The sequence below is a fragment of the Varanus komodoensis genome, unplaced genomic scaffold (assembly GCF_004798865.1).
Source record: "Varanus komodoensis strain SLA01 unplaced genomic scaffold, ASM479886v1 scaffold20_1, whole genome shotgun sequence".
Lineage (NCBI taxonomy): Eukaryota > Metazoa > Chordata > Lepidosauria > Squamata > Varanidae > Varanus > Varanus komodoensis.
Window position 1 is genome coordinate 16,742,542 of NW_025335587.1, and position 25,768 is coordinate 16,768,309.

Below are 25,768 nucleotides of genomic sequence, written 5' to 3' on the forward strand. Positions count from 1 at the left end.
CAGGGTTTAAAAATGTCAAATAAAATAAAGTGACTATTTCTTTTTTGTTTTTACACTTTAACCATGCCAGGAGGGGGAGACAATTATACACGGACCTGAGACAGATGAGGAGGTGTTTCTAGCTCATCCTTAAAATTCAGGGACACTCAGTTCCAAATCTCCATGTTTTACAGGCGATACCCCTTCATACAAAACACAAAGCTGCCCAGAGTAAGGCAGAGGCTGAATTTTATTTAAGCGTCATTTTAATTTTTATTTAAGCGTCATTTTAATTGTTAACAGTGTTTGCTTATTTTATCTGGCCAGGGCGACTTCTTTTATATTATTTATTTTATATTGTTATTTTTATATTGTTACTATTGTATTTTTCTTCATGTTGTGAGCCGCCCCGAGGCTTTGGCGAATGGGGCGGCATATAAATGTTTTAATAAATAATAAATAAATAAATAAAATTTCTGGTAAAAAAAAATCCTCTTGGCTATAATTCTTTATTAAGTTCAGAACAGCACTGCTGAAAACCCACTGCACCAGGGTGAAGAACTCTAGGCCTGCAGCTCCAAAGCCAGCCCTCCAGGGTTCCCATCATCCTTTCCCCTGCCCATGTCCCATTCTCCCAATCACCGATCCATTGGTGGCTCCCACACTTTGGTGCCATTCTTAAGCAAATGTAAACTAAATGTAAACTTTATTTAAACTAAATGGCGCTGGTATTTCTGGCTCTCCTCACTTGACATCTGCCCTCACTCTGCTGCAGCATAGCTCTGCCAGCTTCTCAGCAACTGTCTCGAAATGCGATGCTGAATTGGAAGTTTTGGGGTAGATCCAAACCGAAGGAACGTGTTGGATGCATGCATTGAGTCTGGACATACCTCTGCTGTCCACACCGGTCCTACTAAACAAGGTCCTGCTAGACGTCCTCAGTGAGCCCCTGTGTTCAACGAGAGGAAGAGGCAGATACCAAGAGCAGCAACTACAGCGTTCTCCAGCCTCATCTGCTCCTCAGGAGGATTCTCCAAAGAAAAGGTCACCCGGCTCTCCAACGGGGAAACCAACCAAAGAGCTGCTAAGGCAACCACTGCGACACAACAACATTCCAGCAGGTCCTTGTGCTGCATCGTTGACAATTACAGCAGTGTTCATTTCAGCCGTCCTCAGGCTGACACCCTCCAGGTGGCGGCTTCCATTATCCCCGGCCACCATGGCTGGCAAAGAAGGGTGGATGGGAGTCGGAGTCCAACACCTCCGGAGGGTGCCAGGTTGGAGAAGACTGTTTTAGCCTAGAGATGGGCAACTGCCTTGCTTCAAAGGGCTATGGTAAAAGGAAATGGCTGGAACAGTCTGGGAGGTCATAAATCCAAATGGTAAATTAAACAGAAAACTTAAACCGTGAGGGAGTCAAAGTCAGTAGCCATTAATCCAGCATCAGAGGGCAAGGATGAGGCAGGAGCAGATCCATGAAGAGGAGTCACCAATTAGAGGGATAAGGAGCAGGAACACTGCTTTTTTCCGGCATCAGTTAGCTGGCCTGGCTGACCAAACTCTGACTCCACCGCTGCAAGCAGTCTAATGGCGTTTGCAAAGCACTGCTCCTGAGTAGGCCTCTTTATCCTACTGGGGGCCTTGGCTTGCAGCAAGACCTTCCGAGAGAACATTGGGGCCCCCTGCTTCAGCTAGCCCCTTTGCCTACACCTGCCAATCACAGGGACACAAGCTCACGCAGCATCTTGTATTCTTTGCAGTATCTGAGACCACGCAGTCATGGGTAGTTAAACGCCTCGAGCCCTGGAGTTCACAAATTAGATTCAGCCAATGTGCAAGTCTTTGGAATGGATGCACAGATGGGAGAGAAGCTGCAAGTCAGCGATGGAGAGCGAGTGTTGCATGCAGGAAGTCTCAGGTACAGACCTGGGAGGAGATGCCACTCGGTACTGAAGACAATACCGAGTCGGCCTGATTGATTTAAAGTAAAGGCATCTTTCTATGTTCCTAGGCAAAGTGCACTGCCTTGCCTCACCTTTTCAAAGGAAATTAGCAGCCTTTAAGGCAGGGGTCTCAAACTCAACTTACCTGGGGGCCGCTGGAAGTAGAGTCTGGGTGAGGCTGGGCCGCATCAAGGATTCCCCCACCGCAGTGGTGGTGGGCCGCTCATCCCCGGCGCTTTGAAGGCCGCAGGGCCCCTCCCCTGTGCCCCGGCCGTCCCGGCCATTGGCCTGCGGGCCGCGAGTTGGAGACCCCTGCTTTAAGGGATCCCTGCAGTAAACAGGACTGTGCCAAATTTAATACCAGCTGATAGTATGCAAACCTCTGGCATGCTGGCTGCCTGACGCAGGGCAAAAGGGAAACGATCTGCGATGTGGTTTCAGACGCCTGGCCCATCACTTCCGTGCCCTGAGCTCCCTTTGAGGTAAGGGAACAGCAGAGCAGGTACAACAGAAGACAAAAAGCAGTCAGGCAACAACTGCTTGGTAGCACAACCTGCTGTCACGCGAGAATAAGGCCTGTCCCCAAGGGGCCGTCGGCTGACAAGGTTACTGTCGAGTGGAATTGCACAGGCATCCATATCCATTTCCCCAGGATTTTTTTGAAAAACAAAACACAGTACCAGCTGCTGACATGAATTATCTGCTCATCTTCCACAGCAGCTGGTCCAGTGCTAGAAAGGCAGGCAGCTTAGGAATGGGGGCAGGTGGGATACCGTCCGAGCCAATGTGTCATCTGTGCAGGAGCCTTTCTGCGTCTCACAGCAGTGGGTTTGCTACTGTAAAAACAAAACGTTTGCAGAAGAAAATATTTCTAGCTTTTGTGCTACCAAAATGAGAAGCAGCTTTCTAGCCCTCATGAATGATTTTGGAGGCCAGGGAACAGGCTGAGACCCAGAATATCAGGAAACATTGCCTTGCTTTTCAAAACTAGTGACAGAAGAGGGGAGATAGCAGAAGTAAGTGGGTTGCTTACACAATAGGTATTTCCTCTGGAAATGCTCTTCTGTCTGCTCACCTTTTAGCGCCAAACTGCCCATCTCAGCAAATACCAGGCCTGTGACTTAAGTCACTAAGTTGTGCCCTGAAGGAACACATTTTTCTCAAGTTACATGGTGCTTTACATGAGGAAATGTACAAGACATACTAATCCATTCCTCTATTTAGTGTAAATATCCCATGCTTGAAGGGGAGATATTCAGACATGGGGGCTCTCCCATAGCTGCATTAACCCCTTGCTCCTTTGCCTAACATCCTCCTGTCCAAACTACAAATTCCTCCAGAAAGGGAACTGTCTTTTCTTGAAGATCTGTACAACTTGATATAAATACCAGCAGCTCAACAGAAACACACATACACATGCACACACGTTTTTACCCCACTTTTCAGTTGAAAAGGACTCCCAGAGCAAGTGGGTTACCAAGATTCATACTGTGGCAGTTCCTGCCCTCAAACATGCCCTCTTTAAAAGATATGACACAAAAGGAAAAGAGATTGGGAGAACGGAGGAAGAAAAGGAACGTTCCAAAGTTCTTAGAGGTGTTCTTTCTGGTAAGGAAAGATTAAAAAAAAGAAATCTCTTTTGGCTTGTTTTCTCTGGCCAGACTAGGCTGCTTTTCTCCTTGCCAGGATGTTCATCCTGGTAGGTAAGAGAAGAATGGAGCTACCCAGTGGCTCTGGTTGATGGATGAGGCCAGAGCCTGCGGTCCCAGAGGAATGGTACATATACATGCGCAAAGGTGTGTTCAGCCGTGGGGATATGTGGCACAGCATATGCACAACTCTGTGTGAGCGCAGTTGGGGTTTCCCATGCACGGCTGTTTGGCCACTGTGTGAAGAGCATGCCAGACTGCATGGACTTTGGTCAGACCCAGAAGGCCGCTCCTTATGTTCTGTGGCATGACTGTGGCATGGGTCAGGCTCTGCTTATGTTCAGTACAGTGGTCCGAGCACTGTAGAGAGCCTTGGGTTCAAAGCCCCGCTCAGCCAAGAACACGGGGTCCATTTCAGTCCCCGACTCTCTCAAGACTATTCTGCCTTTCCCGTTTGTGGTGGGGATGCAGTGGTGGTGGATGGATCTCTCTGTGCATTGCCAACACACCGCCTGCAGCAACCTGGAGAAAATGCGACAAACAGGTCAAAAGAGAAAGAGAGAACGAGTTTGGATTAAGGCCATAAAATGTCTGGAAAGCAAAAAGCGACGGAATCCTGAGGTGGCTTAAATGGCAGAGTGACGTTAGGAGGACGATCACTTCTAGCAAATCAGAAAACTAATACCACGGCCAGAGAAAGTTTTGTTGCTGCTGCAAGTTGCCATACTACACACAGAGCAAAACACGATATCTAGAGTTCTCCTGTGAATAAGCAAATCCTTGTCCATTTGCATTAGAGACAGATATGAAGGCATTGAAAAAACCCACTGTGGATTTAAAAAACTATGTAAGAATGGTATAAGACATACATTAATTTTATTTATTTTTATTTATTTTTCGGTTTATATTCTGCCTTTTTCCTACAAAGGGCTCAAGGCAGCTTACATCATTCTCCTCCTCCATCTTATCCCCACAACAACAACCCTGCGAGGGAGGCTGGCCTGAGAGTCTGTGACTGGCCCAGAGTCACCCAGTGGGCTCCATGGCTGAGCAGGGACTCGAACCCGGATCGTCCGAGTCCCAGTCCCACTTTCTTAACCACTACACCACACTGGCTCTAATGTTAATCATGATTTAATAATACAATATTGTAATACTTTAATAAATCAGTTTAATAATAGTTTACTAATGAGGTCCTCCCAGAGATTTTTAGAAAATCTGAATAGGAAAACCTGTTTCCACCCACACCCCCAGCTCCATTTTTTCTGTTTTTCCCATATTTTTTCAAGCCATTATACACCCGTCTGTTTTGCCCTGGGCTCAGATACCTTGGGTGTGTTATTTGGAAAGGTGACGTGTTGGCACTTGCCGCTGGAAAAACAAGACGCTCTTATTTCACACGAAGCAAACGTGAATGGAGGAATGCGGCACAGACCAAACCGAAGAACGAGGTCACTTCTGTGGTGTGGGGCAGACTGCTTCCACAAAAGCAACTTTTCCATATTTACGTAAATTATTTGTATCTCTTTACAGCTTCAACCTTTCTCATTTGCGGCACTCCTGGGGTGTTTCACAATTAGCATTTTAAAAAATACAAGAAAAGCCAAAGATTCATAGAAACCCAAACAGAACAATAAATCAAATATATAAGGGAGGCCTAACGAAACAAAAACACTCCATCATCTTAAATAGAATGAATACATCTTCAACAAGGCTAGAAATTAGAGGCCTTCACATGACACCAACAATAAAAGGTGCCAGGCTAACCTCTCTTGGGGCAGCAGTAAAAAGTGGGGTGCCACCACTGAAAAGCCCCCTCACCTGCTTCTCAGCTGCTAGAGTGACAAACATGTGGAAAAAGGTCTCCAGCGATGACCTCAGGGAAGGGACAGACGGGGAATGCAGAAGGCTTTAAAAGCAAGCGCAAGGAACACATGTATGCTCTCATTAGTCCCAGAACACCCTCATCAAGCAAATCACACCACCAACTAAGTACATTCTTTTTGTCATAGGCCTCACTCCTCAAAGGGAAGCAACTTTCAGAGGGTCATCAATGAAGTCTGTGCACATGAGCAAAACCATTCGGCCCTGGTGCGACATTATATGCTTTTCAGTGGCAGGCTGAAACCTTTTTCTTCCCCTGTGACCGCTTCGGGAGGGGGCCGCGGGCCAAAGCCTCGCCTTCCCGGCTTCTCCATGCAGAGCAACACAAGAAAGCCGCTGCACTCACCCGGTCTTTATTCTGCGCTTACGGTTTCCACCACACGCGTCCCGCAGCGCCTTGCCCTCGCCTGCTCCGGCTCCCTTCCCCCTTGTCGCGATGGCAATGAGCTGTGCCCGGCCGCACCGCTGCCCGGTCTCTGCTTGCAGTTTGTCCCGGCCTCCCTGCCGGCGGCCGCCACCACTGCAGCTCTTCCTCAGGCGCACGTGTGTTTCTCTGCTCTCTGCTCGCTTGCCGCCTTTCGCTGCCTCTCTCCTTCCCCCTTTCCTTCTCCTGCTGCCTCTTCATCCCCCCTCCTCGCACACCATTCCTCCCAGCCCCGGCCCCGGTCCGCGGTGCCGCACAGCCCCACACGCACTCGTATCCCCTGGCCTGGCCGCTGCTTCCCCGCAAATGGCTCTCCCCACCTGGGCCCCCAGCCCCGCCCTGCTGCCTTCGGCCTGGCCCTGTGGAAGGCCCCAGGGAAAGGGGCGAGCCCCCCTGCCTCCTCACATATCCCCCCCTCCAAGAGGGGATCACCATCTTCCTGTAAGGACCAGGGACCCTGGCAAGAAAAGAAATCAGTGTTAGCATGCTGGCGACCGTGCCTGTGCTGAACCGTAAAGGCATGCCGCTGCAACGCTAGACACCAGCGAGTGAGGCGGGGGTTGTCATCTTTCATCCTACTTAGCCATTGTAATGGAGCGTGGTTGGTGACCAACGTGACTGGGGCGCCCCAGAGGTAGTGTCTCAAAGCCAAAAAGGCCATTTGACAGCCAAAGCCTCTCTCTCTATTGCTCTCGTGGCTCCAGCTTATGGCTCAAGGAGAGTACTGGATGTTCAGCTGCCCCTTCCCCGTGTCAGAACCGCCCCCAAGCCCACGGTTGAGGCGTCGGTTTGGAGGATAAAAGGACGGGAGAAATCTGGCAACCGTAAAACAGGCTGACTGAGGAGACAGGTCCTCAGTTCTTCAAAAGCTTGTTCCATCTCCTCAGTCCATACCAGGGCACGACTTTGCCTTTTCTTAAGCGCCTCTGTCAAGGGGGCCGCTTTGGAGGAGAAATGATGGATGAATCGCCGATAGTAGCTGGCCAGGCCCAGAAACTGTTGTACTTCCTTCTTGGTGCGAGGCCTTGGCCACCGGCTTAGCTTCTCCACTTTATCTGCCATGGGCCGTATCTGCCCATGACCTACAATATACCCTAAATACTGCACCTCCTGTCGCGCTATTCTGCACTTGCCTGGATTAGCTGTCAACCCAGCCTTTCTTAGAGCCACCAAAACTTGCCGGAGGTGGTCTAGATGTTCCCCCCAGGTACGACTAAAAATGACAATGTCATCAATATAAGCCACAGCACAATGGGACAAATGTCCCAAGACCTTGTCCATAAGCCGCTGGAAAGTTGCGGCTGCCCCCTGTAACCCAAAGGGCATATATTTAAATTGGAATAGCCCTACTGGCGAGGCAAAGGCTGTCTTTTCTTTGGACTCTTCAGTCAATGGAATTTGCCAATAGCCCTTAGTGAGGTCCAAGGCTGAAAGGAAATGGGCTTGCCCCAGAGGATCCAGCAACCCATCTATCCGGGGCATGGGGTAAGCATCAAACCTTGATACGTCATTGACCCTCCTAAAATCAACACAGAAACGGACACTCTGATCCAGCTTCGGAACCAAGACCGGCTGACTCCTCCACACACTCACTGATTCCTCAATGACTCCTAACTGGAGCATCTGTCTTGCTTCCTCTATTATCACTTGCCTCAATCGTGGTGGGTAGGGCCGTGTTGGCACCCTGAAAAGGGCCCCTGGGACTGTTTGTATATGGTGGGCTACAACTGTCGTGTGCCCGGGTCGATCAGAGATGACCCCCGTAAATTCTGCCTCCAAGACCCCGACCTGTGCTACTTGAGCGGGTGTTAGTTGTGGATCAAGAGATAACTGCCCAGGGGCCAATGCCTGCGCCTCGGGTGACTCAGCTGTGCAGTCCGCCTGATGACTGGTACTCTCCCTTTCTCTCCAGGCCTTGAGTAGATTTACATGGTAAATCTGGGTTGCGCGCCGCCTATCTGTGAGGCGTATCTCATAGTCCACTGGCCCCACCCTCCTAACGACCTCGTAAGGCCCCTGCCGCCATGCAAACAGCTTGCCCCCTCCCATGGGCAGGAGGAGGAGAACGCGCTAGCCAGGTTGAAACGTCCGGGGCTGGCTGTGCTGATCGTAATAGTACTGCTGCTCTCCTTGGGCCTGTTTTAAATTACTCTCCGCCTGCTGAGCTAGGTCAGTGAGGTGTTTCCTCATGTCCAGCACATCCTGGAGGGTGGAGGTGGGCTCTGGGGCTGACGCCTCCCAAGGCTCCTTGACCAGGTCTAGAATTCCCCGGGGGTGCCGTCCGTACAGCAGTTCAAATGGCGAAAATCCTAAGGAGGCTTGAGGCACCTCCCGTATGGCAAACATCAAGGGCCCCAACAAAACATGCCAGGTCAACACAAACTTTCTAAGCATCTGCTTAAGGGTCTGGTTAAAATGTTCCACTAGACCATTGGTCTGTGGGTGATAAACTGTGGTGTGCAAGGGCTTTATTCTCAACAGGTCCCACATCTGTCTCAGCACCTGGCTCGTGAAATTAGTGGCCTGAGCCATCAAAATTTCCTTGGGAAAGCCCACCCGGGCAAAGACCCCTAATAGCTTCTGGCCAATCACCCGAGCTGAAGTACTCCTGAGAGACACAGCCTCAGGATTGCGGGTTGCGTAGTCGATCACCGCTAGAATATATTGGTGTCCCCGGGCTGACCTTTCCCAGGGCCCTACCAAGTCCACCCCAATCCTTCTGAAGGGCTCCCCTCTAACTGGCATGGGTATCAAGGGCCCTGCCGGGGCTCCTTTCCTCTGCGTCTTCTGGCATTCCAGACAGGACAAGCAGTACTGCTTGGCCTGAGCATACACCCCGGGCCAGTAGAACCTTTGGACAAGCCTGTCGGTGGTTTTCTCCACCGCCAGGTGGCCAGTGGTAGGCAAGTCATGGGCTAGTCGTAAAACGGATAGCCTCGGGCGTTCAGGAACCACTACCTGTCGCAATTCCCCGTGTCCTTCTTGCGCAGGTACGATCCCCCCGCAATCTCAAAGTGGGCCCCACTCCTTGCCCCCTCTCTTGCCCCTGAGGGGTCCTGGGCTTGTCTCAGGGCGTGGACAAGAGGGGCATCGTTTTGCTGGAGGAAGACCAGCTGCTTGCGGGAGGTACGCAGGGCTGCAAGACCTATGTCTTCCTCCTCCCCTGCCAAAGCAACCTCTGAGCTCGCCTCTCTCACCAGCTCTTCGGAATGGGGCCAATCACGTCCAAATATTACTCCATACGCTAGACTGGGGACAACCCCCACCTTGCATAGGTGTACCTCCCCTTTACCTCCACCGTAGCCCATCGAGTGACATAAGGCTTGACATCCCCATGTATGCATTTCACCTGTAGCACTTCCGCCAAGGGGCTGCCCCGGGCTTGCCTAACCAGGGTGCACCCACAGCCGGTGTCTACCAAGGCCTCACCCTCCTTCCCACCCACCCTGGCCTGAACCCGCCAAGCTTGCTGAGGGGCGGCACTCACCAGGGCGGACCACCAGGCTTCCACGAAGTCACACTCCACCAACGGACAGTCTTGCCGGAAATGCCCCCCCTGGCCACAAGGAAAGCACTCTGACTTCTGTGGGGATCCTCTTCCTTTCCCACTTGTAAGGCGCTGCGAAGCCAAGGGGGGGCCCGGCGCACGCACTTCCAGCTGGGAGACATTCTTGAGCCTCATGCCCTTCCCGTGGGTGTGGGCTCAGCAGGTCTTGCTCTCTCTGGGCCCCGGCTGCCCCGGCCCCCAGGGCCTTTCCGCCTCTGACCCTCCTGCAGGGTGGCCCCGGCCTGTCTCCTACCTCTGGCTCTTCCGCAGCCGCAGAGGTTTCCACAAGTTCAATGGCCTCCTCTAGGGTTTCAGGCCTTTGGCCCCTAACCCAGTTTCTGGCTGGGGTGGGCAGGACGGTTATAAACTGCTCCAGCAGGACCAGCTCAGCCATCTGTTCCGCACTGCGGACGGCAGACTTCATCCATCTCAGCCCATTAGCCCGAATCTTCTTTCCCAAGGCTCTGGGTGAGGCGCCAGTAGCAAATCCGACTCCTCTCATCTGCCGCCGAAAGGTCTCTTCCAAAACATTCAAAATCCCTAGAATGGCCGCCTTGACTCAATCACATTGGCCTGCCGCTTCCGGGGTAAGGGTATCCACTGCTTCTTGGGCAGGACCCATGAGGCAAGGTGTCAGGATGAGGGCCCACTGGTCTTTGGGCCACTTGGCCGCGAGGGCAACCCTTTCAAAGGCATTTAGAAAGGCTTCAGGGTCATCTTCTGCAGTCATCTTAGAAATCCGCATGGGTCCTGGGCACTTTCCTTCCATCTGTCCTACCAAGGTCTCAGCTTGAGGGCTTTGTAGTCCCCCAGCACTTGCTGAAGCAACGAGCTTTGGTTCTGGAGCTGGGCAGCGAAAAACTGCTCCGTAAGCTGCATCTGTTGCTTGGCTAATTCCTGCAACAGGTGTTGCTGCTCCTGGGCCTGGAGCCTTTGCTGTTCAGCCCACCAAGCCATCCAGGAGTCAGCTGGGGTGAGGGGAGGGGGGGGAACAGCCTGTGCACCTCCCTGCCGCCCTGTCCCCGGCATCTCCACCACTGTGGCCGCTTCGGGAGGGGGCTGCGGGCCAAAGCCTCGCCTTCCCGGCTTCTCCATGCAGAGCAACACAAGAAAGCCGCTGCACTCACCCGGTCTTTATTCTGCGCTTACGGTTTCCACCACGCGCGTCCCGCAGCGCCTTGCCCTCGCCTGCTCCGGCTCCCTTCCCCCTTGTCGCGATGGCAATGAGCTGCGCCGTCCCGGCCGCACCGCTGCCGGTCTCTGCTTGCAGTTGGTCCCGGCCTCCCTGCCAGCGGCCGCCACCGCTGCAGCTCTTCCTCAGGCGCACGTGTGTTTCTCTGCTCTCTGCTCGCTTGCCGCCTCTCGCCGCCTCTCTCTCCTTCCCCCTTTCCTTCTCCTGCCGCCTCTTCATTGCCCCTCCTCGCACACCATTCCTCCCAGCCCAGCTGTCCCGGCCCCGGTCCGAGGTGCGCACAGCCCCGCACGCACTCGTATCCCCTGGCCTGGCCGCTGCTTCCCCGCAAATGGCTCTCCCCACCTGGGCCCCCAGCCCCGCCCTGCTGCCTTCGGCCTGGCCCTGTGGAAGGCCCCAGGGGAAGGGGCGAGCCCCCCTGCCTCCTCACATCACCCAATGTTTTAAAAATTGTGATTCAGATTATATTTATCCTCAGTTGCATTTTACCTTGCTACTGTTTTATCGTGTTCATGTATTTATTAGATATTTGTTACTCTGTAAGCCGTCCAGAGACGTTGTGTGTTGGACGGGTTAGAAATATCCAAATAAATAAAATAAAATAAAATAAAATAAACCCTGCCCTGATGAGCTGTCTATGGACCCAAAGAATGGGTTTATATCAGGGCAAAATTCAAAATTCAGGGATCTGCTGTGAAGCATAGCTCAGGCTCTTAGTTATTACTCTTTTCTTGTTTTGTTATTAATCACCATCTCCCTCGCTCTTCCATCCCTAAGTACGGAAAGCAGCTCACGAAAAGGAAGAGAAGCACGGTCAGCAACAAACCATACACCATTAAAGACCACAGATTTAAAAAGAAATGGTGGAAAGCAGCAGCTAAAAACATTATACCACTCTGTCATCTCTAATACACACAGAGAGCTAAAGAATAAATGGTGAGCCAGTGGCACAATCTAATTAAACACAGGGCCATTGCAAAGGCACCCAGGGAAATGTTTTCAGCAGGAAGTCATTGGCTTTTCAGCTTCTGTCCCATTTGGCAAATAACTCTTGTGGCAAAGATTTGGGTTGGAATTGAAAAAAAAGTATCTATTCTCTTTGGTCCTCCAGCTGACCAGAAGCTGCTCAAGCAAGTGACCCCTCTCCCCTTGTAAGAGGAGACGCATCCAAATATGTTTTTCTTCAGGTCAGTTGAGAAGAGCCTCTTTTTGTGTGTGGCAATTTTAGAAATTTGCAGGCAAATATCTGGCTGCCTTGTTGCTGTTGTCGTTACCATTTTATATATATTTACATTCCACTTCCTCTTAAAATGTTCTCCTCAGCAATCAATGATCAGTCAGGTAAGGGGAAAGACAAAACTACTGACACAAACAAATGTTAGAGGCACAAATAAAGGTTAGAAACACAAAGAACTGTGTAGATTAACAGCCACTCATCTGCAATTTGTCTTAGGGCAAAATTTTGTGGCCTCCTACGGTCACCTGGGAGGCCACTGGATTCTCCAGATTCTCAGCTCCAAGATGCTCACAGAGGTGGGAGCCTCCACACCAGCATGGAAAATACGCACAACAGCTGCCACCTTAAGGATGCAACTTAACCTCAGAGATGGCAAAAAAAGGTGTCCCAGGGTAGAAATGGGATTCAGGCCATAAGATCTCACAAGTTCGCATCCACACTCTAGCCGTCTTTCCTTCCTGGTGCTAAAACTAGGCAGCCAAAGATGGCGAACTAGGAGTGGCTATCATCACCACCATTCCTCAAACTGGGCATAATAAGCTACACAGAAGCACCAGATGTTGACAGGCATCTGTCCTGAGGGACAACAGGATTTCACCCTAACATGTACTAGCAATCCGAAGAATTGTGCAGGACAGACTGACAACCACACATCTGCAACTCGTCTTGCAGCTGACCTCCTGTCCCTGCTACCAAGGGACCTGTGAAATGGAAAAATGTCCATCCAAGGATGACACACTGGGGAATGTTCCAGCTTGTCACACTGCAAACAGAGCAGCTCAACCAATGGCAGCCTTCTGAATGCTCAGCGCTTCGATGAGGCTAGCAGCCCGGCCAATGAAGTAGCCCTCAGCAACATCATCGCTCTCCGACGCACAAAGTAAGTTTCTGAATGCAAAATGCCTTTCCAGAAATCCTTCCCACAGGCACCATAAAGCAGCCGTTTCCGTTACCTATGACAACCCAACTGTGTGCTCCACTAATTAGGTTTTGAATTAAAATCATGCAAACCATTCGAGATGGCGGCACAGAGGATGATGACTCCCCCAACCCAAGGCAGGAAGCAAATAGTCAGTCCAGGATTTAGTGGTAGAGGGGGAAAGTCATTTTGTTGTGGTAAATGAAGGAACACCTTTTAATTCATTTTGGATTTAGGAAATTAGTTTAGGCTTTTAGAATGAAGAACAGCCGCATATGGCCTCAGAGAAATTACTGTCTGTATTTGCTCAGCTTCATGAGATGCAGCAGAGGATATAAAATGTACCAATTTCCAAATTGCTCCCTAAATTGGTTTCTTTACTGAATCTTGCTGGCTGTATCTTCGCTTTATGCTTTATTTTCCTACCCAATTTTGATGGCCTTTTAACAGATGACTCATTTAAACTGTGGAGCAACTACAGGCATTCTTGGGGGACATGGACTATCTAAACCCATTCCAGTCTGGGTTTTGACCTGGTTACCGGACCAAATCAGCCCTGGCTGATGCATGACCTTTACAGAGAAGGACAGTGCAGAGTATGGCTCCATTAATACTGCTCAAGCTTTTATGGGCTTTTGATACCATCAGTCACGGTTACTAAAGTTACTCTTACGGGGGCTCTAGTCTTACACCTATGAGCTTGATTTCAGAAATGCTTGGCAACTGAGCTGTGGGATTTGCAGCAGCAATGCCTTCTGATGGATACCTCGCTTTTATGGTACAGGAAGAGAAGCTGTGTGGACCACCCACAGGCTGCAGGTTTCCCTCTTCTAATTTAAAAAGCACATTTCAGTGCTATTTGACTCACCAAAATCCCAACCCGAAGCAGAGGTCAAAGTTACATGCCCAATTTTCTTCCATACCTGTGTTCAGGTAGGTAACTTGTTCTCCTAGATGCTGGCTTCAGACATACCATGCAAGTTTTGATCTCTGTTCGAGTCCCTGACAGTCTGTCTCTGGCCGGTTCAGAGACTCCCGGCTAACACGGATAGCATCACCTTATAGACAACCCTTGCAATGGTTTTTTTCTGGCAATGAGTGCAGTTTAAAGTTTGTTGAAATGCACCCATTAATTTACTTATTAGATTTATATCCCAAGTTTTTTCCTCTTTAAGGAACTCAAAGTGGCTTACATCATTCTTCTCTGGCTGCTCTCAGGAGAAGTTTGGCAACTTCTATCTTCTTGGGAGGCACGGAGACACTGGGGGAAGACAGAACAGTATCTCAACACACAGTCTCTGCCCCTCCCTTAGGATACAGCAAGCATGCAAAGAAGGGCCTTTGGAAACATTATTTGAGGCCAAAACAGGAGCTTCTCCAAGTGTACAAATCTGTTTTGATTTCCCTTTGTGAAATGTTGGAGGGTTTGTGGTATGAAGGAACTGGCGGCAAGGGAAGGCAAGAAAGAGAAGGATGGAGCAGGGAGGAATCTGCTTCCTCCACAAACAGGCTGATAAAGTATCCAGACACAACCACTGTTATGAAACACACAAGTGTCTTGTTGCTTCATCAGCAAGAAATCTAGCATAACATTTTGTATCAGACTTGTACTTAAGTCCACAAAAGTCGCTAAGCTGCAAAAGTATCTACTAGTCCACCATGGATAGACTGAAGGAGAACGGAGAGCTCCATTCCTCTTAGAGCGCCCTGTTGAATTTCTGTGCCAGCAAGGAGAAGGCCTAGGTGCTGCATGCCTCCCTCTGCTAGCTTACTTACTCACCTCTATACAACTGGTGATCACCTTTGGTGATCAGTCTGGCGCTTAAATTGAAAGCTGTTTATATCCACAACCCAAAGAGAAAAAGTCAACATTTCAATACAGGTTCTCACATTGGTGCACCGATGGAACATGAGGCCCCTGCAATAAACTTACTCATGTGTTTCCTCCATGTCACAACTGCTTTTGAAACTCCCTTTGATTTCTGTGGTATTAAACACAGGGAGGCTGCAGTCTAAGAAATGCAGAGCAGAATCTTCTAAGGGTTTTCGAAATGTACATTAAACAGGGCTTACTCTCGAGAAAGTGTGCATTTCAGGGGTGCTCTTCAAACCCATGGAACACACAGCTCCAAACTTTAGATCTTTGCCTTAAATGTTGTTCAGCTCTGCTTTTAAGATTTACACTTGAATTCTTGCGAAAGCTTAAAACACAAACAGCTCTTTACAATTCAAAATGAGCTGTGCGCCTACAAGATATCCCATGGTTAGATCTAGTAGGTGAGAAGGTATAAAGCAGCAGGGTTCAATCAGAGAGCATGAGACACCTGACTCCTAAGGGCTCTAGATTTTTCTTGGAAGAGGAACACCCCCAAGGGAATCACGACAATCCTAATAAGTAAACCACAGACAATGTGATGTCAGGCCATGGGTACCACCATGCTCATTCATTCATGGTAAGGCAGAACTCTCCAGAGTTCTGGTTTACTGTGATGTGCAAACGCAGTCAATATATTAGACACTCCTATGCACCTTACATAATCAAATAATCTTAGATTTACCAACTCTGATTTAAGTAAGGGTGTGTGCCCCACAGAAGCAGTGGGAACTGCTTTCAGCTATTTCTTGGTTTCTCCCAGGATGAACAACTCATTCAAGCTTATTCTAGTAGCTTTCCTATTGTTACAACACTCCTAGACTAAATGTTTTCCCAGGCTCCTGAAGAAAATATTTCCTTGCCTCTGATATCGGAAGCATTCAAAAGCATTTGCAGTCTTCATCAGAAAGCTGAGCGCGTTGTCAGCCCACAAGAAAATATGTGTGTGTTATTAACAAAGGGAAATAACCCACATGATTTTAGAAAACAGACATCTGTGATCCAGGCTGCCAAGAAGCAGTTCCTAAATTCACACAGAAACAGTGGGAGATGTTCAAGATGCAGAATATGCTTCCTGCAGGGAGACCCCTCTTTCCTCCCCACCTGACTTTCACACCAGATCAGATCAGCGCATCTCCCTCTGGTACACCTGCACCACAAGCATGTCAGAGTTGCAACCCAGTTCTAGGGACATTCACCCATTGCTCAGGCTCTCTGCATTTAGTGGGTCCTCCTCCTAGGAATGAGAAGGAAGAACTCCCTGGAGAAGAGCCTAATGCTGGGAACAATTGACGGCAAAAGAAGAGGATGGCAGAGGATGAGGTGGCTGGATGGAGTCCCTGAAGCAGTCGGTGTGAGCTTAAGTGGACTCTGGGGGATGGTGGAGGACAGGAAGGCCTGGAGGAATGTTGTCCATGGGGTTGCAATGGGTCGAACGCAACTTCGCAACTAGCAACAACAGCAACCTCTTAGGAAAGCATGCCCAGCACTGCAGTCCAGGTCATACAAATGAGCCGCTGTGCACACCGGAAAGTTTAATCTCATGTGTTTAAATTTAAGAACAGGTGTACCTGTTTCAACCCTCCAAACACATTGCCATCATGACTGTATCTTTTTCACTAAAAAAAAATGAAAATGAAAAGCAGTAAAGATATTTTCTGAAAAGCATCCACAGCAAATGCCCTTATGACTTACTGAAGAAGGTAGTACTTTGAACCCTGGTGAGAATCTTCTGGCTTCCCCAGAACCTATAATGTCGCCTTTTGGTTCCAATTACAGAAGAAAGTGCAATTCCTGAAGAACAGAAAGAGACTTAGCCCAGTGTTCCTAAGGCCGGTCCCTTCCAAATGGGATGAATCGAATTCCCAACACTAACATTCCTCCCAGCTAGCACAGCCATTGAGCCTGCTGGCTGGTTGCTGATGGGAACCAGTTTGACAGGCCCAGAAGTATGAAAACTTTTCAGTTTAAGGAATGATTTATTAGTGATCACGGGCATGGAGGGCTTTGGCCCAAACTGTGGGGGAGTGTAAGGCTCTTTGTGCTTCTGCAGGAGGAGGATATTGGGCAGGATCCAGAAACGGTGACTATCATGTGGTAGGGTAATAAATGTGCTGTTGTTCTCCAGGTGGGTGGGGGGAAACGCTTAACTTGTGTGAGAACAGTACAGCTACTTAACTTTCATTAAAATGGGGGGAAAAACAAAGCACTTACAAGACCCTAAGGTCATGAAGCTCAAGACTATGTAGATGCGTAGTTTTCCCCTGTTAATTTTTGTTTCATTCTATTCTGGTTTTGGCTGGTTTCCTTGTAAACTACCTCGGGTGTTTTATGACACACATGGGGTTAACAAGTATCATCAATTAAGCCAGTGCAATCAAATTGCTTCATACAAGGCACAGGTGGAGCCTGAATCTCAGCATGCTAAGATGCTCCTTTGAACAGTGATGGGAGGCAGAAGATTCTCTACGGAAAAATTCCCAATGCTCTATTTTTCTACACCATATGTGCCTGTGGCTGCCTCACCTGTTGCACAATAGTCAATCATGTTAAAGGGGCAAAAAATGGGATAGAAGCTTTAGTTCTAAGGCAAGCATTCACGAACCCTAATGCCCTGTTGCCCATGGGTATGCCATCCCTTCTGTGCACCATGCAACTGGGCCTGACAGGGTCTGGACCAGACCTATCCATTTGCCATCTGTTGCTAGCCTTCCTCAAGAAGAAACTGAAGGAAAAACTGGAACTGGAACTAAGACTGTAATTACTGTTTGTTTCACTTAAGAGGGAAAGAAATTGATCAAACCAAAGGTCTATGTTAGAGCAGTATTTTGTTCTCAAAGTAGCTGAGCACATGGACAGTGCAAATCCACAACCAGGGCATAAGAGTACCTGCACTGTCCAACCAGGTTCCCCCGCAATGACATAGTAAACATACCGCCTCTGGAGCTTGCATCGAGCCATGAGGACTAGTCCCACTGATAGCCTCCTCTTCCGTGAAGTTGTCCAAACCCCTAGAAAACCGTCCAAATTGGGTGACCATTACAGGTCTACTATTAAAACCTGTATCACAGATGCTTGTTGTGTCCATTCTATACTTCTCCCAATATAGCTAAGAATGTTAGCCCTTTCTTGCTGACATTCATGAAGGGACATTGAAACTGAGGCTGTGATTCATATTTATTTCACTAAAGAGTATAAGACTGGTACTGAATTACAGCAAGGTTACCTAGTCCAGCATTCTATTCACACAGTGGTCAATCAGTTGCTTATGGGATGCCACAAGAAACAGATGGGGGCAACAGCACCACCTTGCCCATGTTCCCCAGCCTGTGCCTACAGACACACATCCATTCTTTGGTGGAATATCAAGTTCAACTAATTGTTCTGAATCAAACATTTCTCAAAGTGAATGTAACTGATAAGCAGTGCAAAGAGGGAGGGAATGAAGAAGAAGGTGCTTTTTATTTAAACAGTATTTTAAAATCTAATAGCCTTTAAGTACAGTTGCTCTGTTTGTTTTGTAATTTATTGTTTTGTTGTTGTATTATTTATTGAAATTGTTGTTTTAATTGTTTTAAACATTGTAAGCCATCCTGAGGCCTTGTATAATAGGATGGCAAACAAAAGGTTTTAATAAATAATAATAATAATGAAATATGGATAACAATTTTTGTTCTGTTTACTAAATAGGAGATATTTTCTATGCTTGTTGAGGAAGAATGTGCGTTGGAGAGCAAAATAAACCAAGCAAACGTGCTAAATCAGGTAAGATTATTTCAAGGTTTGGAAAATTTTCTGGAAAATCTTCCAGTTCTACATATTCCAGAAAACCCTCATCACTGCCTTTCAACCTGCAGTTTTCAGTGCCCAAATAACCTATTTCACCAACAATAAAGTCTTTTTTTGTCTTTTTCACCAACCAACTAATTTGCCCTGACTTTCTCACTCCTGATGCAACAGAAAAGATGTTCACTCTTTCTCTGTCACACACCTGCATGACATCCCAGTGGCTAAAGAGTTGGACAGCGACTCAGGCAATCTGGGTTCTAGTCCCCACTCGGCCATGGAGCTCCCTGGGTGACTTTGGCCCAGTCACTGACTCTCAGCCCAGCCTACCTCACAGGGTTGTTGTTACAAGGATAAGATTATAAGAAGAGGAGGAGTTATCTTGAGTTCCTTGAAAACAAAAGAAGGCAGGATATCAATATAATAAATAAGCAAGCTGCCTTGGCTTCCTTAGGAAAGGAACAGGCTGAAAATACAACGCAGTAAGGAAAATAATTCGCACACACCGGTGCTACATACTTTGTATACACACACAGACCACACGTGCTGCTCACATGAAAAACATGGGCTGGGATTACAGGACACAGGCCAGGCCCTTGCATGGTTCCCACGGCAACGAGGTTCCGGCTCTTGAAGCTCCGCCCTCCTGCCTCACCACCTATCCCAGCAGCCCCTGCAAATGAAATCCCCTCCCTTTTCCTTCTCACCATGATTCCCGCCTTCTCCCTGTGAGCCAATGGGAATAAATCAAGTAATAACATGCTGTTGCTAGGGAGCTGAGGGCAGTAGAGATAGAGGCGGCCACTTCCACAGCTCCTCTTGCCGGGGGACTCTATGGTATTTCTATCCCCGCAAGGGTACAGTGACTATCCTGGGTTCAGACAACCGGAGAATCTGCAGTGAACCATAGAGACTGAGACGAGACTGTGCATTATCGCCATCATTTCAGAAAAATAATTCCACTGCACAGGAACTCCAGAACTGGGCCCAGATAATACAGCTGTGGTCCTGTGACCTCAGTAGTAACACTCCAAAGGATGAGGCCTGTCCCACCCTGGCCTTCCTCCACCTAAACAGCCGGCACATGAAAAAGCACACCCGTTGTGTCTCTGAGACTGCAACTGAGTCTTGGGGAGAGCAAAAAGGGGCACGCTGGGTGACAGTGAAGCCCTTGCACCGATTCCTCTTGGCGCTCAGGCCTCCCTCTCTCGCCCTCCCTGGTACTTTATCCAGGTGGCCAAAAATAGCTATCTAAATAAAATATATGGCATGAGGCTAGTTGGTGGCAGAGAATACCACTGCTGCATCTGATTCCATGCCAATGATGCACAGGATTTCAGAGACTTCCATGCAGCAAGGACAGGGGGAGCACGGAACTGTGTCCCAACTTCATTTCCAGTAGGTGATTTCAATATGAAATGTATACCCAGGGGGATATGAAAGGAAAGAACAACACCACTACCAGAAGAAAGAGTTGAAAACTGTGGACTGAACAGCCATTATTTATCTATGGGCAAGAGGACTGTGCAAGCTGCCTTGGGTTCTCTGCAGGAAAAAGTGTGGGTTACAACTATAATTGAATAAATACCAGTCATCTGCCTCAACCGCCCTCAACTTATTTGCAGGTTTGAAATTGGCAAATAAGCTAGACATTTCCAGTTGATTCCATGTTCGTTTCATTCATTCATTTCCCTACCACCTAATAGTTGAAGCTCTTGACAGTCATTTGACAATCATCACATTATAAACTACCACCACCAAAAAAACTACAATCACCAAAAAATTAAAAACCAGCCAATCAACCACAGTAGCCACCAGGGCACTAAAGGAAATCAAATAAATAAATAAAACCCTGCTGAAAGCCTTCACCAAAAACTCCTGGGCCTACCAGCAACCCATCACACAGCTAAGCTAGAAGAAATAAGATTTCTCAGAATAATACGACACACTTCCAGAAAGGGCCATGGGTGCAAGCCATTTTACCTGTCCAAATTTTACCAGTTAGGACAGCTTCCACTCTGCTGTCCTGACACTGGGGACTGCTTGAGAGCGATTCAGTCCTGGTACAGGACGGAAACAATAAAAAGTCATCCTCTCCAGCGTTACCAAGATCATGGTGACGTGCAAGGAACTGAGTGGGTCACCAGCAGAGGCAGAGTCAGCACTGGGAGCTGGCCCATGAGGACTGCAGTCCCAAAGCTTTCCTTTAAAATCTCAATTCTCTCAAAAGACCACCTATTCGACCACTCGGTTGTCCAGGGGCACTTGATGAAATCAAGGGGCCCTGCATAGGATTCCCCAGAGAAGTGGGATTTGACCCACATGCGCGTCACCCCCTTCTGCCCTCCCACCTGAATCTTCCTAAGGTTTTTTGAAATCAAATACCTTCCTTTTCCCTGTTCACACATCCATTTTACAAATAGGGCCAACCTTTAAAGACACTCACACAGAGAGACTTTACAACATAAGTAAAGTAACATATATAAATTTGTGCTTCTCTTTTCCTATGGGCCCAAGCCTGGGATCTTTCCAATAGTAAATACTGCCCCGTAATGTATCCCGCCTTGCAAGATCTCTGGGTTTATTGCTTTTAAAGGACCATTCACAGGGTAGAGAGAAGTTACCTGCTTGCACTTAAGTAGCCAAATTCTATCCCAGATCTCCCCACCACCCCACAACCCCAGCAATGTAATAATGACAAAATGGACCAGTTTCAGAACTGAACTACATAGGTACAGATGCAGAAGGAACCAGGAACCAGGGCAAAAACCCTAATAATTCAGAAACCTTGAGTTTCTATTTAACTTCCCCTCACATGCACCTCTTAAGTAAGCATTAGCATTAAGTCCTAACAATGAATGGAAGAGCAAAATTGGTTCTGAAACCTCAGTTGGCCCACACATTATTTAGATATCCTTAAGTGAGTCATTATCCTCAGTTGTCCTTTCTGAAAAATAGGGATAACGAGGGCATAGCTGACAAGGGTGTTGCTGGCATTACATTATGTTTATGGCTGTTTTTATGAAACATAAACATGCACACACAGAGAAAAAAAAGGAGCACAAAATTATGCTCCCTGGAAACACCATGTGCACTGGGGGAGACAGCAAACTAATTGACTGGAGGCTGGGGTATTCAGCAGAAAGAAACAGGAACAAGCACAACGCCGGAGTAGCTTCTTCGCACCCTCCCTCATAACAGAGGTGAGGGAGAAACCCTGCTGGCCCCAGCCCACCCAAAGGGGCCTCACCCCGCTTCCTCCCGCGTGTGGTTACATAAACAGGAGAATACCCACAAACTGAAACAAGTACCTTCGGAAGTGCTCAGAAAATAAAAACGCGGCCCCTCCGCTTGAGCCAAAGCAGCAGCGCCCGCCTACTCACCCACCCTTTCAGCCATGCCTGCCTCCTCTCCCACGGCCGAGCTCTTCCCGTCCCGGCGCCGCGCACACCCCCTTTTCCCTCCGATGGCACGGGCGTGCAGGCGCTCCAGGAGGCACGCGCCCCCCTGCGAGGTCGGAGAGCTGGGACGGGGGTGGGGTTCGGACGGCCAGGAAGCAGGGCGCGGGAGGGGAAGGCAGGCGCGGGGGTGGACCTTCGCTGCTCCCGGCGCTTCCCAGCAGCGAGCTCCGCCAGGGGAAGACGGAAATCAGACCCGGGGAAGTGCCTGAGAGCAGCGGCGGGCCTGCGAGGGGAGGCGCGGCGGGCTCGGGGGAAGAGGGAGCCCCGAGGAGGCGGCGGCGGCAGAGGGGAGAGCTGTGCGCGGGGCTGGCGGATCAGCGGCCGCGGCGCCTCCGGAATCCAAGGCGGGGGGGGGGCGCGACCGGGAAAGCAAATGGAGCCGGGATCGCTCCTTTCCCACGCGCGGGAATGGGCTATAGAACGTTCGGAGCGCACAAAGGAAGCGCGAAGTGGCAACAATTCGGCCCCAACGCTCCAAAGCCCCCCCCGCGTCGGGGGGGCGAGGCGCGCAGACGCGCTCCGGGAACCCCAGCGGAGGCTTGGAGGCGGCTGCCGGCAGGCTGGCAGCCAGGGGAGGGGGCTGCAAACACGCCGGGTGTGCAAAGATCTTGCTGCTGGTACGGAGGGCTCCCCCCCCCCGGAGGAAACCCACGACCACGTCCTCGCCTCCCCCCCGCTCCCAGCCTTACCGACGTTCCAATTCCCGGAGTTTTCCCTTCTTGATCCCAGATCTTGGCTGAGGGCGGCTGGAGGAGGTGGTGGCGGTGGCTGGGAAGACGATCCTTTAATTAGAAAGAGAATGAAACGGCAGTGGTTCCGATCGGAGATGCATTGCCAGCACCCAAGACAGGAGGAGAAACGTAAGGCCAGGCAAGCTGGTGATTTCTCCCCCCGCCACCTCTTGCTTTTCCCCCCCGCTGCTTCTTTTCCCAAGCCTAGCGGCCAATAGTTTGAAATGCAGCTGTAACACGCCCCTCCCCGTAGGAAGGCCTGCCTGGCCACAAGTGGGTTTGGGAGGGAGGGGGATTGGAGGACGCAGAAAACACCCGGCTGTGGGAGGGGGCGACGACAGAGCTGCTTTACAAAGGGGCTCTTGGAATCAGGCAGAATCGGGCAGTTGGAAGGGGCCGAGAGGACCTTCTGGTCCCACCCCCTGGCTCAGTGCACGAGGGTGTCTCCCATCCAGATTCTAACCAGACCTTACCCCGCGTCCCTTCCAAGCTCAGGCAGGATCAGGCACTTCAGGCTGTATGGAAGCTCCCCTCTGCTGGAATTTGGGCCAAAGGTGGGCGCAGTTAAGAACTGGAGAGATTTAAGTAACAATATCTGAGCAGTCAGTCCTTGCCTGCCTGCCTGCCTGCCAGAAGAAAACGTGGAAAATGGTGTGATGTGCAAGCACATTATGGACCTTCGGTATCACAGATTCCAGCCTCCTACCAAGCCAAAACGACCTTCAATATTGTAGATGCTGACCACACAATAACCTGCAGTCAAATGTAGGGTATTATTTAACCACTGATGTTGAAATCTGGGTTACAGTGGATAACCCAGCTAACCAACCATGTAAAAAGCCCACAGATCACAACCCAGCAACAAACCATGGGTTCTCTTCACAAGGTGTTCGTTGTTGACAAGCCATGGCTTGTTAAAGGGGTTGGTTCAGATTACATGATAACCCACAGTTCAACAACAACCCATGCATAGAAATATAATAATAATAATAATAATAATAATAATAATAATAATAATACGCAGCCCTTGCCTCATGTTGTCTGAACTAAAGACTAGCAGTGGCTCTTCAAAAGCCTGAGATTGAACTTGGAACCTTCCCTGTGTTCCACCACTCAGCCTCAGCCTGTTTGTCCTCATTGTTTCACACACGCACACATTTCCAGCCACATGGCCAGTCTATCTGCTCCCATCTATCTAATTATAAAAGTCACCCTTTACAGTATGTTCAACAAGGTTAAAAGCAGCCAAACAGCATGTGTACGATGGCTCCATGACTACATAGTCTTTGACCCAGGAAAACGGAGAACATGGAAATGTTAGAGGTTATAACCAAGTTATGTGCTGAGTGAGTGATACTATGTGCTGGAATTTGCTACAGATGTTGAAAGTGGTGGATAAAGGCCCAAGTAGCCCATCTGAAAGCAAGTCAGTATGGGAACGCTTTCTTTGTGAATAATATATTTTCAGTACAACTTATTTTGTGTCACAGACTTCGTGAATGTTGACAGTTCCTAACAACCCTTAAGACTTAGAAGTTCCCACAAGAGGAAATGTCAGAAGATAATTTGCTTGCTTAAAGTCACTATCAGGGCATTTTTGACAACACTCACTAGGTAACTTTACCATTTACTAGACCTGTTCAGATTTTCTGACTTATTCAGTGCACCCTTTTTAATTCAATGGGACTGAATGGAGAGGTAGCAGGACCTCTGTTCTTTCTGCACTATTAAAGCTTAAAATTTAGCATTGGAATGGTAAACGCCAGTCCCTCTGTTTCTTTTTTGCTTATGTCACTATATAAAGCGCTAGTAAATGCGCTCCCAAGAGAGGTCCTCCTGGCGCCTTCGCTATTTGTGTTTCTGCGCCAGGCCAAGACCTTTTAATTTAATTGTTAATTGTAGATTGTATTTATTTATTGATTTCTATATTTATGCCGAGATGTCTCCGGATTTTTAAGGGTATTTGTATGATTGTTTATATATTTGTTTTGTAAGCCGCCCCGAGGCTTTTTGAGAATGGGGCGGCATAGAAATGTTCTAAATAAATAAATTATGGCAGTAAGAGAGTGCGAAATTCCCACCTGAAAAACATGTATTCTCTGTATCAACAGCACCAACTCTGTATTCTTTAAAGCATCAAATAAAACCACGTTTGCCCAGGCATCTTGAGAAGAGCCCTAACCATTTAAAACATTGTGTGTGGAGGGGTCTTATTTGCTGGTTTTAAAGCTTTAATGCCTCTATTTAATTTTTAGCAGGAGTGTGTGTGTGTGTGTGTGTGTAAAATGTGTTACATACACTTCCCTGGGATTGCCTTTGGGGAAGAAGATGCAATACAGAACTTTTAGAAATAAATATTTGTAAGTAGGGTGAATGAATAGTTTTATGTCCACTTTCAGGGCTGGACTGCCTGCAAATACAATCAGCAGGTATAACTATATGTACTCTCAATCATTAATGCTAACTAGAATGAATGCTAGATAGTTCGGACTTTCATCAGCCCCAACTAGTTTGGCCAGGGATGATGTGAGTTGTAGTTGTGCCATGAGTTGTAATCCAAACCATGCAGAGGGGATTAGATGACAATTATTTATCTACAGTGCAGCCATATGCATTCAGCCATATCCCATTATCTGGAAATAAATCCGTTTGAGTTGCGTAGACCTTGTTCTGAAGAAGTGGGCATTGCATGTCAGATCTGAGGGAGAGATGACCTGAAAAACAGTAGTCCTCTTCGTTTTAAGCATGTGGGTGAACAGTTATACAGAATATCACACAAATGAAAATAGGGTTTGGTGGGGCAAAGGTACCCCAAATGAGTGACTGTTGGTACTAAAATACGAAGAAATGGGATGCCATTCCAGTTTAGTTAACACGGGTTCCCAAACCATCCCAGCATGCTGGGAATTTGAGAAAGTCTACCAAGAGAGAATTCTGCTCCATTATTTTTAGAATTACCAACCCATTTCATTTGTATCTTAATATAAATAGAAAAATTGCAAAGTATTCAAACAGTAATGCTTGATTCTGTGTCACCTGTGCTGACATTTTTAGCATCTGTTGGCATACTTACAAAGCAACATCCAGAGAGAGAGAGAGAGAGAGAGAGAGAGAGAGAGAGAGAGAGAGAGAGAGAGAGAGGG

The 25,768-nt window shown here is 48.6% G+C and overlaps 1 protein-coding gene across 4 annotated transcripts in view; it reads right to left on the reverse strand.

Annotated features, from left to right (window-relative positions):
- The window catches only part of CUEDC1 (CUE domain containing 1), a 70,960-nt gene extending 47,432 nt beyond the window's left edge, over window positions 1-23,528 (reverse strand). The window contains exons 1-3 of one of the 4 annotated variants that reach the window (XM_044429991.1): window positions 23,099-23,528; window positions 22,584-22,676; window positions 13,968-14,035 (exon numbers count right to left, since the gene is read on the reverse strand). The gene's annotated coding sequence lies outside the window, so the exon portion shown is untranslated. Of the gene's footprint in view, window positions 1-13,967; window positions 15,804-22,583; window positions 22,783-23,098 lie in introns of those variants that run through there. The other 3 variants (XM_044429990.1, XM_044429992.1, XM_044429993.1) reach the window with 3 other exon arrangements.
- Between the last annotated feature and the right edge of the window lie 2,240 nt (window positions 23,529-25,768).